Genomic DNA, 18,414 nt, shown 5'->3' on the forward strand with positions numbered 1-18,414 from the left:
TGCATCTCTGGAATACCGTAATAGACAACAAATCATCCCAAAATTGAGGCGGTGGACATTGGGAGCAACTGGAGATTTGGGGTTTGCTTTCTGCATCTAATTTGTTTCTGGTTTTATGTTTATTTTAGTTAATTATTTAGAGTTTATTATCATTGGTAGATATGTTTATTGATTTGGTTGCTCTCTTCCTTTCTTAAATATATATATATATATATATATATATATATATATATATATATATAATATGTTTCCTTTTCCTCTTTTTGTGAGTGTGTATGAATATGCTTCTTCATGTGATTTTGTCTGTATAGCTTTGCTTTTACCATTTGTCCTAGGGTTCTGATGGTCCTTTTTCTTTCTTTTTTTAATACCTTTTAGTGCATGTTATCATTGGTGGATTTGTTTTTTAGTTTGGCTGCTCTCTTCTTCCTTTCTTTCTTTATTTTGTTTCTTTTTTTAATTACTTATTAATTTTTAAATTTTAATTTTTTTTATTTTAATAACTTTATTTTATTTGATTTTTTTCTTTATTTCATTATTTTTCTCTCCCTTTTCTTCCGAGCTGTGTAGCTGACAGGGTCTTGGTGTTCCAGCCGGCTGTCAGGCTTGAGCGGCAGAGGTGGGAGAGCTGAGTTCAGAGAGCTGATCTCTCTCCCAGAGATCACCATCTCAATGCTAAGACCCAGATCCACTCAACAACCAGAAAGCAACAGTGCTGGACACCCTATGCCAAACAACCAGCAAGACAAGAACACAACCACACCCATTAGCAGAGGCTGCCTGAAATCATAATAAAGTCACAGACACCCCAAACACACCACCAGAGGCAGTCCTGCCCACCAGAAAGACAAGATCCAGCCACATCCACCAAAACACAGGCACCAGTCCCCTCCACAAGGAAGCCTACACAACCCACTGAACCAACCTTAGCCACTGGGGGCAGACACCAAAAACAACGGGAACTATGAACCTGCAGCCTTCCAAAAGGAGACCCCAAACACAGTAAGTTAAGCAAAATAAGAAAGAGAAATACACAGCAGATGAAAGAGCAAGGACAAACCCACAAGACCAAATAAATAAAGAGGAAATAGACAGTTTACTAGAAAAAGAATTCAGAGTAATGATAATAAAGATGATCCAAAATCTTGGAAATACAATGGAGAAAATACAAGAAACATTTATCAAGGACCTAGAACAACTAAAGAGCAAAGAAACAATGATGAACAACAAAATAAATGGAATTAAAAATTCTCTAGAAGGAATCAATAGCAGAATAAGTGAGGCAGAGAAGGGATAAGTGACCTGGAAGATAAAAAAGTGGAAATAATGAGAACAGAATAAAGCGAATAGAATGAAAAGAATTGAACAGTCTCAGAGCCCTCTGGGACAACATTAAATGCACCAACATACAAACTATAAAGGTCCCAGAAGAAGAAGAGATAAAGAAAGGGACTGAGAAAATATTTGAAGAGTTTATAGTTGAAAACTTCCCTAATATGGGAAAGGGAATAGTCAACCAAGTCAATGAAGTGCAGAGAGTCCCATACAGGATAAACCCAAGGAGAAACATGTGAAGACACATAATAGACTATCAATTATTAAATACAAAGAAAAAATCTTAAAAGCAACAAGGGGAAACCAACAAATAACATACAAGGGAAACCACATAAGGTTAACAGCTGATCTTTCAGCAGAAACTCTGCAAGCCACAAGGGAGAGGCAGAACATCTTTAAAGTGATGAAAGGGAAAACCTTACAAACAAGATTACTCTACCCAGCAAGGATCTCATTCAGCTTTCATGGAGAAATTAAAACTTTTACAGACAAGCAAAAGCTAAGAGAATTCAGCACCACCAAACCAGCTTTACAATAAATGCTAAAGGAACTTCACTAGGCAGAAAACACAAGAGAATGAAAAGAACTACTATAACAAACCTAAAACAATTAAGAAAATGGTAATAGGAACATACATATCGATAACTACCTTAAATGTAAATGGATTAAATGCCACAACCAAAAGACATAGACTGGATGAATTGATACAAAAACAAGACACATATATATGCTGTCTACAAGACACCCACTTCAGACCTAGAAACACATACAGACTGAAAGTGGGTGGATGGAAAAAGATATCCCATGCAAATGGAAATCAAAAGAAAGCTGGAGTAGCAATTCTCATATCAGACAAAATAGACTTTAAAATAAAGACTATTACAATAGACAAAGAAGGACACTACATAATGATCAAGGGATCAACCCAAGAAGAAGATATAACTATTGTAAATATTTATGCACTCAACATAGGAACACCTCAATACATAAGGCAAATGTTAACAACCAAACAAGAGGAAATTAACAGTAAAACAATCACAGTAGGGGACTTTAACACCTCACTTTCACGAATGGACAGGTCATCCAAAATGAAAATAAATAAGGAAACACAAGTTTTAAATGATACATTAAACAAGATGAACTAATTTGATATTTATAGGACATTCCATCCAAAAACAACAGAATACAGTTTCTTCTCAAGTGCTCATGGAACATTCTCCAGGATAGATCATATCTTGGGTCAGAAATCAAGCCTTGGTAAATTTAAGAAAATTGAAATTGTATCAAATATCATTGCCGATAACAACTCTATGAGACTAGATATCAATTACAGGAAAAATCTGTAAAAAATACAAAAACTTGGATTCTAACCTATACACTACTAAATAGCCAGGAGATCACTGAAGATCAAAGAAGAAATCAAAAATACCTAGAAAGAAATGACAATGAAAACACATAGACCCAAAACTGATGGGATGCTGCAAAAGTAGTTCTAAGAAGGAAGTTCATAGCAATACAATCCTACCTCAAGAAACAATAAACATCTAGAATAAACAACCTGACTTTACACCAAAAGCAATTAGAGAAAGAAGAACAAAAAAAAATCACAAAGTTAGGGGAAGGAAATAAATCATAAAGTCAGATCAGAAACAAATGAAAAAGAAATGAAGGAAACAATAGCAAAGATCAATAAAACTAAAAACTGGTTCTTTGAGAAGATAAACAAAATAAATAAACCTTTAGTTAGACTCAGTGAGAAAAAAGGAGAAAACTCAAATCAATAGTGTCAGAAATGAAAAAGGAGTAACAAAAGCACTGCAGAAATGCAAAAGATCATGAGAGATTACTACAAGCAACTATATGCCAATAAAATGGACAACCTGGAAGAAATGGACACATTCTTAGAAAAGCTCAACCTTCCGAGACTAAACCAGGAAGAAATAGAAAATATAAACAGACCAATCACAACCACTGAAATTGAAACTGTGATTAAAAATCTTGCAACCAATCAAAAGCCCAAGACCAAATGGCTTCACAGGCGAATTCTATCAAATATTTAGAGAAGAGCTAACACTTATCCTTCTCAAACTCTTCGAAAATCCAAAATATAGCAGAAGGAGGAACACTCCCAAAATCATTCTACGAGGCCACCATGACCCTGATACCAAAACCAGACAAAGATGTCATAAACAAAGAAAACTACAGGCCAATATCACTGGTGAACATAGATGCAAAAATCCTCAACAAAATACTACCCAACAGCATGTTAAAAGGATCATACACCATGAAGAAGTGGGGTTTATTCCAGGAATGAAAGGATTCTTCAATATTCGCAATTCAATCAATATGATAAACCATATTAACAAACTGAAGGAGAAAAACCATATGATCATCTCAATAGATGCAGAAAAGCTTTTGGTGTAATTCAACACCCATTTATGATAAAAATCTCCCAGAAAATAGGCATAAAGGGAACTTACCTAACATAATAAAGGCCATATATGACAAACCCACAGCCAACAACATTCTCAATGGTGAAAATCTGAAACCATTTCCTCTAAGATCAGGAACAAGACAAGGCTGCCCACTCTCACCACTATTATTCAACATAGTTTTGGAGTTTTAGCCACAGCAATCAGAAAAGAAAAAGAAATAAAAAGAATCCAAATCAGAAAAGAAAAAGTAAATCTGTCAGTGCTTACAGATTACACGATAATACACATAGAGAATCCTAAAGATGCTACCAGTAAACTACGAGGGTTAATCAAAGACTGTGGTAAACTAGCAGGATGCAAAATTAATGCACAGAAATCTCTTGCATTCCTATACACTAATAATGAAAAATCTGAAAGAGAAATCAAGGAAACACTCCCATTTACCATTGCAAAAAGAGATTAATATACCTAGGAATAAACCTACCTAAGGAGACAAAATATCTGTATGCAGAAAACTATAAGACACTGATGAAAGAAATTAAAGATGATACAAACAGATAGAGAGATATACCATGTTCTTGGATTGGAAGAATCAACATTGTGAAAATGACTATACTACACAAAGCAATCTACACATTCAATGCAATCACTATCAAACTACCAATGGCATTTTTCACAAAACTAGAACAAAAAAATTCACAATTTGTATGGAAACACAAAAAACCCTGAATAGCCAAAGCAATCTTGAGAGAGAAAAACAGAGCTGAAGAATCAGTCTCCTGGACTTCAGACTATACTACAAAGCTAAAGTAATCAAGATAGTATGGTATTGGCAAAAAAACAGAAATACAGATCAATGGAACAGGATAGAAACCCCAGACGTAAACCCACACACATATGGTCACCTTAGTTTTGATAAAGGAGGCAAGAGTATACCATGGAAAAAAGACAACCTCTTCAATAAGTTGTGCTGGGAAATAGTACAGCTACATGTAAAAGAATGAACTTAGAACACTCCTTAACACCATACACAAAAATAAACTCAAAATGGATTAAAGACCTAAATGCAAGGCCAGACACTATAAAACTCTTAGAGGAAAACATAGGTAGAACACTATGACATAAATCACAGAAAGATCCTCTTTGACCCACCTCCTAGAGAAATGGAAATAAAAACAAAAATAAACAAATGGGACCTAATGAAACTTAAAACCTTTTGAACAGCAAAGGAAACCATAAACAAGACGAAAAGACAACCCTCAGAATGGGAGAAAATATTTGCATATGAAGCAACTAACCAAAGATTAATCTACAAAATTTACAAGCAGCTCATGCAGCTCAACAACGAAAAAACAAAATACCCAATCCAAAAATGGGCAGAAAACCTAAATAGACATTTCTCCAACGATGTTATACAGATTGCCAATAAACACATGAAAGGATTCTCAACATCATTAACCATTAGAGAAATGTAAATCAAAACTACCATGAGGGGGCTTCCCTGGTGGTGCAGTGGTTGAGAATCTGCCTGCCAATGCAGGGGACACAGGTTCGAGCCCTGGGCTGGGAAGATCCCACATGCCGTGGAGCAAGTAGGCCCGTGAGCCACAATTACTGAGCCTGCACATCTGGAGCCTGTGCTCCGCAACAAGAGAGGCCGCGACAGTGGGAGGCCCACGCACCGCGATGAAGAGTGGTCCCCACTTGCCGCAACTGGAGAAAGCCCTCGCACAGAAACGAAGACCTAGCACAGCCAAAAATATAAAAATAAATAAATAAAAATTAAAAAAAAAAACAAACAAAAAAACTACCATGACGTATCATCTCACACCGGTCAGAATGGCCATCATCAAAAAATCTACAAACAATAAATGCTTGGAGGATATAGAGAAAAGGGAACCCTCCTGCACTGTTGGTGGGAATGTAAATTTATACACCCACAATGGAGAACAGTTTGGAGATTCCTAAAAAACTAAAAATAGAACTACCATACGATCCAACAATCCCACTGCTGGGCATATATCCTGAGAAAACCATACTTCAAAAAGATACATGTGCCCCAATGTTCATTGCAGCTTTATTTACAATAGCCAGTAACCTAAGTGTTAGGTTAACCTAAGTGTTAACCTAAGTGGACTCAACCTAAGCGTCCATCAACAGATGAATGGATAAAGAATATGTGGCACATATATACAATGGAATATTACTCAGCCATAATAAAAATGAAATTGAGTTATATGTAGTGAGGTGGATGGATCTAGAGTCTGTCATACAGAGTGAAAAAAGTCAGAAAGAGAAAAACAAACACTGTATGCTAACACACACATATGTAATCTAAAAAAAAAAAAAAAAGTGTTTCTGAAGAACCTAGGGGTAGGACAGAAATAAAGACGCAGACATAGAGAATGGACTTTAGGACACAGGGAGGGGGAAGGGTAAGCTGGAAAGAAGTGAGAGTGTGGCATGTATATATATACACTACCAAATGTAAAATAGATAGCTAGTGGGAAGCAGCCACATAGCTCAGGGATATTAGCTCGGTGTTTTGTGACCACCTGGAGGGGTGGGATAGGGAGGGTGGGAGGGAGACACAAGAGGGAAGAAATATGGGGATATATGAATATGTATAGCTGATTCACTTTGTTATACAGCAGAAACTAACACACCATTGTAAAGAAATTATACTCCACTAAAGATGTTAAAAAAAAAAAAAAAAAGAATTGTAAGAAATCTTTGATACCAAAGAATGGGGTTGATTGCCAATGTGTATAGGGGTTTATGTATGTGAAGAAGAGGAAGGGAGCAAGGAAGAAGAAGAACCATGAACTAAAGGCAAGAAAAATGCTGGGGCAGATTGTTTTTCTTAAGCTTTTATTATGAGCATTTTCAAATATACAGAAAAGTTTAAATACTTAAAATGAACACCCATTTCCTGGATTCTTCCATTAACTTTATTTTAAAGTACACTATTTTATGGACCACTTTTAGGTTTACAGAGAAACTGAGCAGAAATTATAGTTTCCATATAATCCTGCCCTTCCACAACAGGGGGTACCACAGTTTATTTATCTTTTCACTTACTGAAGGACATCTTTTTTGCTTTGAAGTGTTGCTGGTTATGCACACACCTGCTATAAACAACTGTATGCTTTTTTTTTTTTTTTTTTGTATGGGCATAAATTTTCAACTCATTTTTGTTAATACCAAGGAACACAATTGCTGGATTCCATGGTGAGAATACATTTAGTCTTATAAGAAACCGTCAAACAGTCTTCTAAAGTGGCTGCTAAAATTACGTCCCCCCCCAATCCATATGCTGAAGCCTTAAACCCAGTGATACTGTTTGGAGATGTGGTCTTTGGGAGATAATTAGATTTAGGTGTGGTTGTGAGGACAGGACCTTCATGATGGGTTTAGTGGCCTTATAAGAAGAGATACCAGACCACTTGTGCTCCCTCTCTCTCTCTCTCTCCCTCTCTCTCCAGTCCACTATGTGAGGACACAGCAAGAAGGCAGCCATTTACAAGCCAGGAAGAACCACAACATGCCACAACCTGATCTTAGACTTCTGACCTCCAAAACTGTAAGAATATAATTTTTTTGTTATTTAAGCCACCCAATCTATGGTATCTTGTTATGGCAGCCCAAGCTAACTAATATTGGTACCAAGAAGCAGACTGCTGCTGTAACGAATAACTAAAATATGTATGCAGCTTTAGAATTGGGTAATGGGTAGAGGCTAGAAGAGTTTTGAAATGCATGCTAGAAGTATGGACATTAACGTGATTCTGGTAAGATCTCAGATGGAAATGAGGAACCTGTTATTGGAAACTGAAAAAAAAACAAAAGAACAAAAAAAAAAACTATGCTTGTTATAAAATAGCAAATAACTGAGCTCTGTTCTAGTGTTTTTTAGAGGTAGAACTTGTGAATGATGAAATTGAATATTGAATATATAGCTGAGGATACTTCTAAGCAAAGTGTTAAAAATGTAAAATGTGAAAGATGAATTGAAAAAGGAATTGTTAAACAAAAGGGAAGCAGAACATGAAGATATGGAAAATTTTCAACCCATCCATTTGGCAAAAAATGAGAAAGCATATTCTGAAGAAACACTAAGGGTTTGGCTGGACTATCACTTGATAAAAAGTTTATGGTATTATAGGAACAGAAATGTTGCCAGTTTGAACTGAAGGAGTTAAAGACAGAACACAATAAAGGAAGGCTGTCAGAATTCTTGAATTTAACAGGATAGGATGGTAGAACTATTTGGCTGCAAAAGTTTGCTATTTTTCAAGGAGAGAAAATAAATCATTTCAAAGGCAATTTACAGATCATCAGGACCACTGCCTTGGTTTCAACAGATCAGAAGGTCTCCACACAAAGCCTTGGAAGCAGGAATGCATGGCAAAGCCATAAAGGTGGGACCACCCAGCAGAGCCCTGGAGGCAGGACCTCATCCCAGCAGAGTCATGAGTCAGAACCCCCACTTAGAGCAGTAGGGGTGACACAACTGCCCTATAGGGTAAAGTATAGAACAAAAGAAGAATATTCTCAATGCCATTGTATTTTGGAAGTGCATCACTTGTCTGGTTTTACAGGTTCACAATTGGAGAGCAATCTTCCTCAGGATGAATTGTACCTTGAGTTTCATCCATATCTGATTTAGAGGAAACTTTGGACTTTAGATTTTATAATTGATGCTGAAATAAGTTAAGATTTTTTGGGTTTGTTGGAATGGAATGAAAGTATTTTTGGGGTGTGAAAGGCATTAATTTTGAGGACCCTGGGGTGGAATGTTATGAACTGAATTGTATAACCCCCAAATTCATATGTTGAAGCCCTATCACTCAGTGTGACTATATTGGAGATAGAGCTTTTAGGAGGTATTTAAGATTAAATGAGTTCATAAAGGTGAGTCCTAATTTGACAGTATTAGTGGCTTTATAAGAAGAGGAAGAGAGAGAGCACTCTCTCCAAGAGTATGCACCAAGGAAAGGCCCTGAACAACACACAGTAAGAAGGCAGCTGTCTGTAAGTCAAGGACAGATGCTCACCAGAAACCAATTTGGCCAACATCTTGATCTCGGACTTCCCAACTTCCAGAACTGTGAGAAAGAAATTTCTATTGCTTATGTAATCCAGTCTATGATATTTTCTTATGGCAGAGAAAGCTAAAGAAGACAGGTCCATTTTGAGTAATGTTTTGTGAAAGGTGTAAAGTCTGTGTCAAGATTAACTTTTGGGGTGGAATATGGATGCCAAGTTGCTCTAGGACCTTTTGTTGAAAAGACTATCCTTTCTCCAAAGAATTGTCTCTGCTCCTTTTTCAAAGTTCATTTAATTATATTTGTGTGGGATTATTCTTTCTGGGTTCTCTATTCTGTGTCATCAACCCCTTTGTCTATTCTTTTGCTAATACAATACTATCTTAATTACTGTAGCTGTAAGTTCTGAAGTTGGGTAATGTTAGTCCTCTGAAATTGTTGTTCTTCAATATAGTGTTGGCTATTGTCTTTGCAGTTCCATACAAACTTTAGAATCAGTTTGTCAATATCATCACAATAATTTGTTATTATGATTGAGATTGTGTTTAATTTGTAGATCAATTTGAGATAAACAGACATCTTTATAATATTGAATATTCTTATCCATGAACATGGAACATCTCTCCATTAATTTATGTATCAGAGTTTTATAGATTTCCTCATACAAATTTTGTACATATTTTATTACATTCATATCTAAATGTTTCATATTTAGGTATTAATATGAATAATATTATGTTGTAATTTTAAATTCTAATTGTTTATTGCTAGTATATAGGAAAGCATTTGACAATTTTATGTTAACCTTGTATGTATCCTGAAACTTTGCAATAATCATTTATTAATTTCAGTAGATTTTTGTCAATTTTTTTGATTTCCTACATAGATAATCATGTCATCTGTGAACAAAGACAATTTTTCTTCCTCTCCAATCGGTACTCATTTTATTTCTTATTGGATCAGCTGTGATTTCCACTGTGATATGTCCTAGTAGTGGAGACAGAAAGTATCCCTGCATTGTCCCTGGTCTTAGGTGGAAAGTATCTAGTTTCTTAGCATTAAGTATGAAAGTATATATAGAACTAAATATTTAAAACAAGGAAAGTTTTCAAATAAAAAATCTTTTTCAGCAGATTAGGTATAAGAAGTAATTGCATCGATTTGATAAGTATTGATATCATCTACCAAAAATCTATAGTCCACATCATACCTAATAGTAAAAGACTACAATGCTTTACCCTTAAGATTGGAAATGAAGCCAGGATGTTCAATCTCATAACCCTTATTCAACATTATACTGGAAGTTGTAGGCATTGTAATAGTTATATATGATACCTGATATAATAATGATATATAATATATATTATACATAAATATATAATATGTATACTTATATATGTATATGTATGTGTGTCTATATAAATAGAAAAGTATGTAGAGCTTAAAATTTTAAGAATATGTTCAACTTTAAATATATATAATATATGTTTTTTGTATTATATAAATAATAGCATATATAACAGCTTAAAAGGATTATAGAGTTAAATTTAGAAATTAAAACTGTAAAACTTTTAGAAACACTACAGAAAATTTTCAAGGTCTAAGGATAGGCAAAAATTTATAGACTCAATATGGAAAGCATAATCTATATTGAAAAATCCATGACAAATTCTAAACTGGATGTAACTTCAGGTAAAAATGTATAAACTGGGAATGTCCCAGTAACAAGTGCTCATCTAATACAGAATTAATATTTTTCATTGCTAGAAACTTAATAGCATTGCACACACAAAAAAATCCATTCACAACTGTCTAGACAAAGTTATGTTAACTTTTTGTTGTTGGCTTTTCTTTTTTTTTCCCCCACAGAAAGAAGAAAAGCCTTAGGGGACCACAGGAATAATTTTACTCTAAATATGTTGAAGGGTCATGTTCTTAAAGAACACCCTCTAAATTATTCCACCAGCTATTTTGGACTAAGAATAATTTGAGGTTCATTTTTAGATAATGGAACATAATTTAAAGAATCAGTGCGCTCAATGGTATTTCAGTAGTTGTCAATGAATACAATTTATTTATCCAAAAATACAAAAGAAAGATTCTTAAGATTATCTTTAGATAAGAAGAGGTTATTATTATGGCTATACTGTCAACATATTGATTGATTAGACCTTACAGTGTTTAAAGATGATCAATTACTCCCATGACTATTATAAATCTCCATTGTATGTGACATAACAATTCATCTTACCACACAGTACATTGGAAATATACTTGTACCATTTTGAATATTTCTTTCTGTATTGATTACAGAAGTACATAAAACTCAGATCTGTTTCTTTCTTTTTAATGTAGAGAAAGTCCTTTATAATGGAAAAATAAACTGGATGAGAATAAAAAGAACTAATTTTTTAATCAACTTCACCAATTATGTGCTATTTGTCATCCAGCCAATTAGTCCCATGTTGTTGGATTTGAAAGATAAATAAAATAAAATAAGGATGGATAAGAAGGAGACCAAAAGATGAAATAAAATAAGAACGGATGACAAGGGGCACCAAAACAAGAACAGTAAGTTATTTGTTCAAATCTGTTCATTAAAAAATTAAAATAAAATTTGTTGCCTATTATCACACTTTATAAGAAAAAAGATAAAGTAATAACGAAAGAGTAAGAAGAGCACAATCCCAGAGTAAAAAGGCACATCAATAAATTGAATAAATTTGCTAATGTGACAAAATCACCAAGTAATCACGTTTTAAAATATTTTGTTTTGGATTGGTAAAAACTTTTCCATGGATCTTTACTTAGGTTTAGATTCTGAGAACAACTGTACTAAGCTTATTTTCACTTAGTTGTTATTTATTTATTTATTTTTTGTAATTTGGAGATGGTTACTTTTTACCAATCGACATCACAGAGGACTAATAAGTAACATAAGAGAAATATAAACCAAAGGAAAAGTAAAGCATGTAAAACTTAAAAGTTTAACATATTCAACTTTAAATAATTACTTTGTAAAAATAAATGTGCTTTAAGCAACTTAGAACTTTCTGTTTTCTTTCATTTTCTATAGATTTCCTAGTCAGCCAAAATAGTTTATACATAAATTTGCTTAGTAATTATCAGTTCACATTCATCAGGACAAACACAAAAAAGGGGTAGAAGGGTTAGACAGGTGGTTAGATATTTGAATGTGAATTTAATGTCACTGGGAATACTTATGTAAGTAAGTGCTAAGGCAATGTGCATGTATTTATTTACATACATATTTCACTGACCACTCATGATAGAGCATGTGCCAAACAGTGTTATGAAAAACTGAGCACATTTAACTGTAATATGTGAGATTAGTTTTGATCTTTTGCTAAAGACTCTGACAGGTAAATGTTTGTGAACCCATCCTTTGGCAGACTGTTAACTTGCTGACATAAAAATTGTACTTTAAGTAGGGCAGCTCCCAGGAGCAGATGGGAGAGCAGGAAGACTTCAAAATCACTGGTCATTTTTCATGGGACTTCTTGAAACTACTTACAGAATAGAATACAACTGCCCAAGCCACAGAGACTACGTAACAAAGACTTGTGAAGTAAATTTTTCAGTAACGTGGATTACTGTTCAAAAGTAGGAAAGACACAGTTCTACATCTGAAGCTGCAGGAAAGGTTAAGTGCATGGTTTGCTATCATGGATTCATTTGCATACAAATGTCTTTGTGACATTTTAACTATTGTTTCTGAAAAATAATTGGTTGGTGCTTCTGAAATCACCCAATACAATGCATAAAATGTGGTTTACATATAAATTATTTTTTAACTTTATTTTTTTCCTTTTTCTTTCTTTCTTCTCTCCCTCCTTTCATTATTCCTACCTTACCTCTGAACTGGCTATCGTAGTTATAAAATTTACTCTATAATTTATTAGGGTATGACCAGCACCCATTAGAAATGAAAAGTTGTAAAATAAAAATGAGGGAAACAAAGCTCTGGCTCTACACAGGTTGGCTATGCAGCAAGACAAACAGATAACTACAAATGAAAGAGCATTTAAGTGCTCTTATGCTATGGTAGCTATTCTACCAATTCTATAAAGATATTTTAATTCAATTAAGCTTGTTTCTTTATCCTTCATGAATTTATTTTTCTACTCAATTTGTCAAATTTTGAAGGAGGTCCCTTACATTGTTCCATTAAGAATAGATATTATAATATTATTATATTATAATATGTATATTATAATAAAAAATGTACTGAGTGACATCAGCATCAGGGCAGCATAAGCCAACCCTTGCTTTTGACTCTTCCTAACATCTAAAATTTGACAACTATCCACAAACAAAAGTGCCTCTGTGGGAGCTGTGGGATGCAACACCATAGGCCAAGGGACCCAGGAGTAGTATTACCCACCTGTGTGTTGGGGTATTGGGTTGACGAACCCTGGCATTGGCTGTGGAACAGGCAGAATCCTGTGAATGACCTCCAATCCCTTTCAACAATATCACCTGAAAGACACTGACTTGGATAGATATCCATGGACATGAGAGCCTTTGTAGAAGTGGAGATTTCTAGAGGAGAAATTCCAGCACTTAGTAGAGCAAAGAGTTTTGTTGCATTGGAGTGGGCAAGAGGACATTTGGCAGGATCACCTCTCCTCACAGTGTGGCATAACTTAGAGAAAGAGGAGGCCAGGGATCGTTTCTGCAGGAAAAAAATAATGATGAGGGAAGGTCTGGCTTCCTCAGCTGTAGGCGATAATGCTAAAGAAACCCATTTCTCTCCTAGAGTATAAAAGTGAGAGTTTCCTCACTGGGGGGAGGGAAGAGATTAGGAAAGAGACAGATAAAAAATATCAGAGGACATGAGAGGGACAAGGTTCTAGCTGACTCCATTGTAGATTCCAATAGGAAGCCTACCCACGACCACAGGGAAATCTCACCTGAGGATCCCCCAACTGGTCAGTGGGTACCACAGATGCCCTAAATGCCAAACACATAACTGCCACCACTTTGTGGCTGGCTCCTTGTGGGTGCTCCAGAGGACAGAGTTGAGAACAAATACAGGTACACAGGAGTGTGTGCAGAAAACAAAAGAGGATCTGTGGGCAAGGGAGAACCACAGTCTTGGGTTATAGTGTCACCATGGGGAAAACAAAACGGAGGTGATCAACAGTCAACCAAGTGCATTGTAAGATTTAAAGAAGACATAGGAGCTTAAGAATTCAGCCACGAGAGAGAACAAGAAGCATGGAACAGGTGCATCCATAAAAGGTCAGAGAAAGCTCCAGATATTAACAGGACCAATAAAGATTATCTCCCACCTGAAGATAGAAAAAAAAAAAAAAAAAAAAAAAAACAGAAAGAAATGAAGATAGGATATTGAAGAGATATCTGAACTCTTGTCTCCCATGTTTATTGTAATATTATTCACAATATCCAAGATAGGGACACAACTTAAATGTCTGTCAATGGATGAATGGATAAACAAGATGTGAGTTAGATGGATAGAAATAGATAGATAGATAGATAGATATCACGTGAACATCATCCAGCCATAAGAAAGAAGGAAATCCTACCATTTGGAACATGGATACACAAGGAGAACATTATGCTGAGTGAGATAAGTCAGACAGAGAAAGGTAAATATTGTATGATATAATTTTTATGTGGAACCTAAAAAAGCCTCGTAGAAAAAGGGTAGATTAGTCATTACAAAAGAATGGGGTGTGGAAGAAGGAAGAGATTGGGAGAGATGTGGTTCAAAGGGCACAAACTTAAAGTTAGGTGATGAATAAGTTCTGGACATCTAATGAACAGCAATTATGATTATAGTTAACAATAATGTGTTAGATCTTTCAAATTTGCTAAGAAAGTAAATCATAAATATTTTCACAACCCAAAAGAAATTAAGTTATTGGACATAATGGAGAAATATTAGCTAATGATATGGTGGTAATCATATTGCAATATATAAATGTATCAAATTAAATTATATACTTTAAACTTACACAGTGTTATATGTAATTATAGCTTAACAAAAAAGAAAAAAATTGAATTAAAAAACATATTTAATAATATGCAGTATCCCCCCTCACTATTTAATATTTTCCTTATTCATCTATATATAAAAATAAAGTTGTCGGGCTTCCCTGGTGGCGCAGTGGTTGGGAATCTGCCTGCCAATGCAGGGGACATGGGTTCGAGCCCTGGTCTGGGAAGATCCCACATGCCGCGGAGCGACTGGGCCCGTGAGCCACAACTACTGAGCCTGCGCGTCTGGAGCCTGTGCTCCGCAACAAGAGAGGCTGCGATAGAGGCCCACGCACCGCGATGAAGAGTGGCCCCCGCTTGCCACAACTGGAGAAAGCCCTCGCACAGAAACGAAGACCCAACACAGCCAAAAATAAATAAATAAATTTAAAAAAAAATAAAAATAAAAATAAAGTTGTCAATCTTGCTTTTTGTTTACATTTTCTGGGAAAATATATTTCCATACCTTTATTTTAAAGATAGTCCATGCTTTCTCTCTCCTATAGTGATTTGATGGTCTACATTCTTTTTCCGTTAGAACTTTCCTTAAAATGCTCAGCAAATGTAAGTATTAGAAAAATAGGACCCGTTTCTTTATTTTTGTTTTTATTTTCATTGCTCTAAGACAGGGGCCCCTAACCCCCAGGCCGTGGACTGCTACCGGGCCATGCCCTATTAGGAACCGGGCTGCACAGCAGGAGGTGAGCGGTGGGCAAGTAGGGGAAGGTTCATCTGTTGCTCTGCATAGCTCGCATTACAGCCTGAACCATCCCCCACCCCTTGTCTGTGGAAAAATTCTCTTCCACGAAACCAGTCCCTGGTGCCAAAAAGGTTGGATACTGCTGCTCCAAGAGGTGGGTCAAAAAGGATCTTGCGGTGATTTATGTCATAGAGTGCTCTGCCCATGTTTTCTTCTAAGAGTTTTATAGTGTCTGGTCTTATATGCAGTTCTTTAATCCATTATGAGTTTATTTTTGTGTATGGTGTTAGGAAGTGTTCTAATTTCATTCTTTTACATGTAGCTGTCCAGTTTTCCCAGCACCACTTATTAAAGAGGCTGTCTTTTCTCCATTGTATATTCTTGCCTCCTTTGTCATAGATTAGGTGACCATAGGTGAGTGGGTTTATCTCTGGGCTTTCCATGCTGTTTCATTGGTCTGTATTTCTGTTTTTGTGCCAGTACCATACTGTCTTGATTACTGTAGCTTTGTAGTATATATACAATGGAATATTTCTCAGCCATAGAAAGGAAAGAAGTTGGGTCATTGGTAGAGACGTGGATGGACCTACAGACTGTCATACAGAGTGAAGTAAGTCAGAAAGAGAAAAACAAATATCGTATATTAACGCATATATGTGAAATCTAGAAAAATGGTATAGATGATCTTATTTGCAAAGCAGAAATAGAGACACAGACATAAGCAACAAATGTAATGGACACCAAGGTGGGAAAACGGAGGTGGGATGAATTGGGAGATTGGATTGACATATATACACTATTGATATTATGTATAAAATAGATAACTAATGAGAACCTACTATATAGCTCAAGGAACTCTACTTAATGCTCTGTGGTGACCTATATGGGAAGGAAATCCAAAAAAAGAGGGAATATGTATAAGTAGAGCTGATTCACTTTGCTGTACAGTAGAAACTAACACAACATTGTAAAGCAATTATACTCCAGTAAAAATTAATTTAAAAAAAAATTTAAGTATTGGAAAAATAAAATTTACTTCTAGAGCTAACAGAAAATATTCTCTTTTAGGTGACTGACCTGCCTTTATTTTAGCTCACAAAATCTTTATAAACTATTTTGATCTGAGTCACTTTGGGATAAAAGTGACATAGGTCAATTGCTGTGCATAATAAATATTGGCAATTATGGAAATTAGAAGGAGCAGTACAAGGGAAGAAAGAAGAGATGAAAGATTGGTAAAGGAAGAGAACATGAACATGATAAAAGGTTTGAATATAATTGTATGAGTTAAGCAATAAGTTATCTTAGCAGCTCTAATGGTCAACATTTAATTTTAAATTCTTGCTGGTATATGTCCTGCCACTTTTCCTCGATGCCTTTTTCTTAAATCTGCTGTACATTATGTTGAATTGGTGGTTTCTTGGTGAATTAACTGCTGAGATGCTGTTCAGTCAGTCAACATTCATAGAGAGGAATGTATAATTAGAAACAGAGTTGAAAATTCATTACAGAAACTCTGTGTTAGAGGTGACTAGGAAACTAGAAAAAAAAAAAAACTGACATTCAAGAATAAGAGATACAGTTTGTCACTATATTAGGGGTAGAATTTGAAATAGTCATACTAAAAAATTCACAGCCCTGTGAGAGTCCAAGCTGAAATTAGAAAGATAAGTATTAATAATTAATAAACATTATTATGAAGCATCAAAGTCCTTATAACCTATCCAGACATTATCCACAATATGAAGTTTCCCTTACCCATAGCGACGTTCACTTTCTAGGATTTATGCAATATACTAGAATTTATTTCCAGATATATTTTTTCATATTATAATGTCTGATTTTCAAAAAAAAAAAATCATAAAATGCATTAAGTAATCAAGAATTATTTATACGTAATTAACATCTGCCTTTTACCACTGATCATCATTACTTCTTATATATTATACTTTCCTTTATTGAATTCTGCATGCCAAACTTATTTTTCACTTGGTCTGATAAGTCATTAAATATGAGATCTATTTTATAACACAGTCCAATACTTCCTTAAAATTTATCAGAACTGGACAGAAGTTTCATCAATGGAGTCAATCACCACAATCATCTCAAGAGCCAGGACATTCACCTAACACTTTTGGTACAGATGTACAGGTTTACCTAACACTTTTGGTACATATGTATAGGTTTCTGACAAGACTGACCAACTTCATCTTCAACTATGTTCTGTTGAAAAGATTGTTCATGAAGTTCACCAGCCAGCAACAGCTCATGTCTTTTTCTTGGTGGATCAAGAGAACAAAACGTCCTGGCTGGAAAGCAAAGTGGCAATAACTGAGGGAATATACGCAGTTGCAGGAGCAATGCAAAGTAGGGACTGTGTGTACTGCATGTGAGCAGTGGGCTAGAGCAGCATCCTATAAAAGGATGCTAATACCCAGCGGTGGGTAGAGGGAAGATTCCCATCCTGAACCACTGTTCTTAGCCGTTAACTGGCTAAGACCCTGTTCTTTGGTTCTCACAGATGTAATAATGTATACAGGCATTTTGGCAAGAATCTGAACTCTCACAACCACACCAAACCCTGTGTGTGCCCCAAGGACAGGAAGTTCAAGGGTTTTACAAGTGGGAAAATTAGGTGTGAGACTGAGGTTACACAAACTAACCCTAGATCTTGCTTTTATATTAACAAGATGATTTTTGGTGTTAAACAGTAAACATTAAAATAAAATTTTAATTAGTTTAAGATAAAATTAATTTAATTGTGAAATTTGCACTCCCATCAAGCTCAGAAAAAGCAAGTATGACAGACACCATGCTTATTTTAAAAACTATTTTTAAGGGCAGAGATCATGATGGTGGAATAGAAAGACAT

This window comes from Balaenoptera acutorostrata, chromosome 12, assembly GCF_949987535.1.
Source record: "Balaenoptera acutorostrata chromosome 12, mBalAcu1.1, whole genome shotgun sequence".
In the NCBI taxonomy this organism is placed as follows: Eukaryota; Metazoa; Chordata; class Mammalia; order Artiodactyla; family Balaenopteridae; genus Balaenoptera; species Balaenoptera acutorostrata.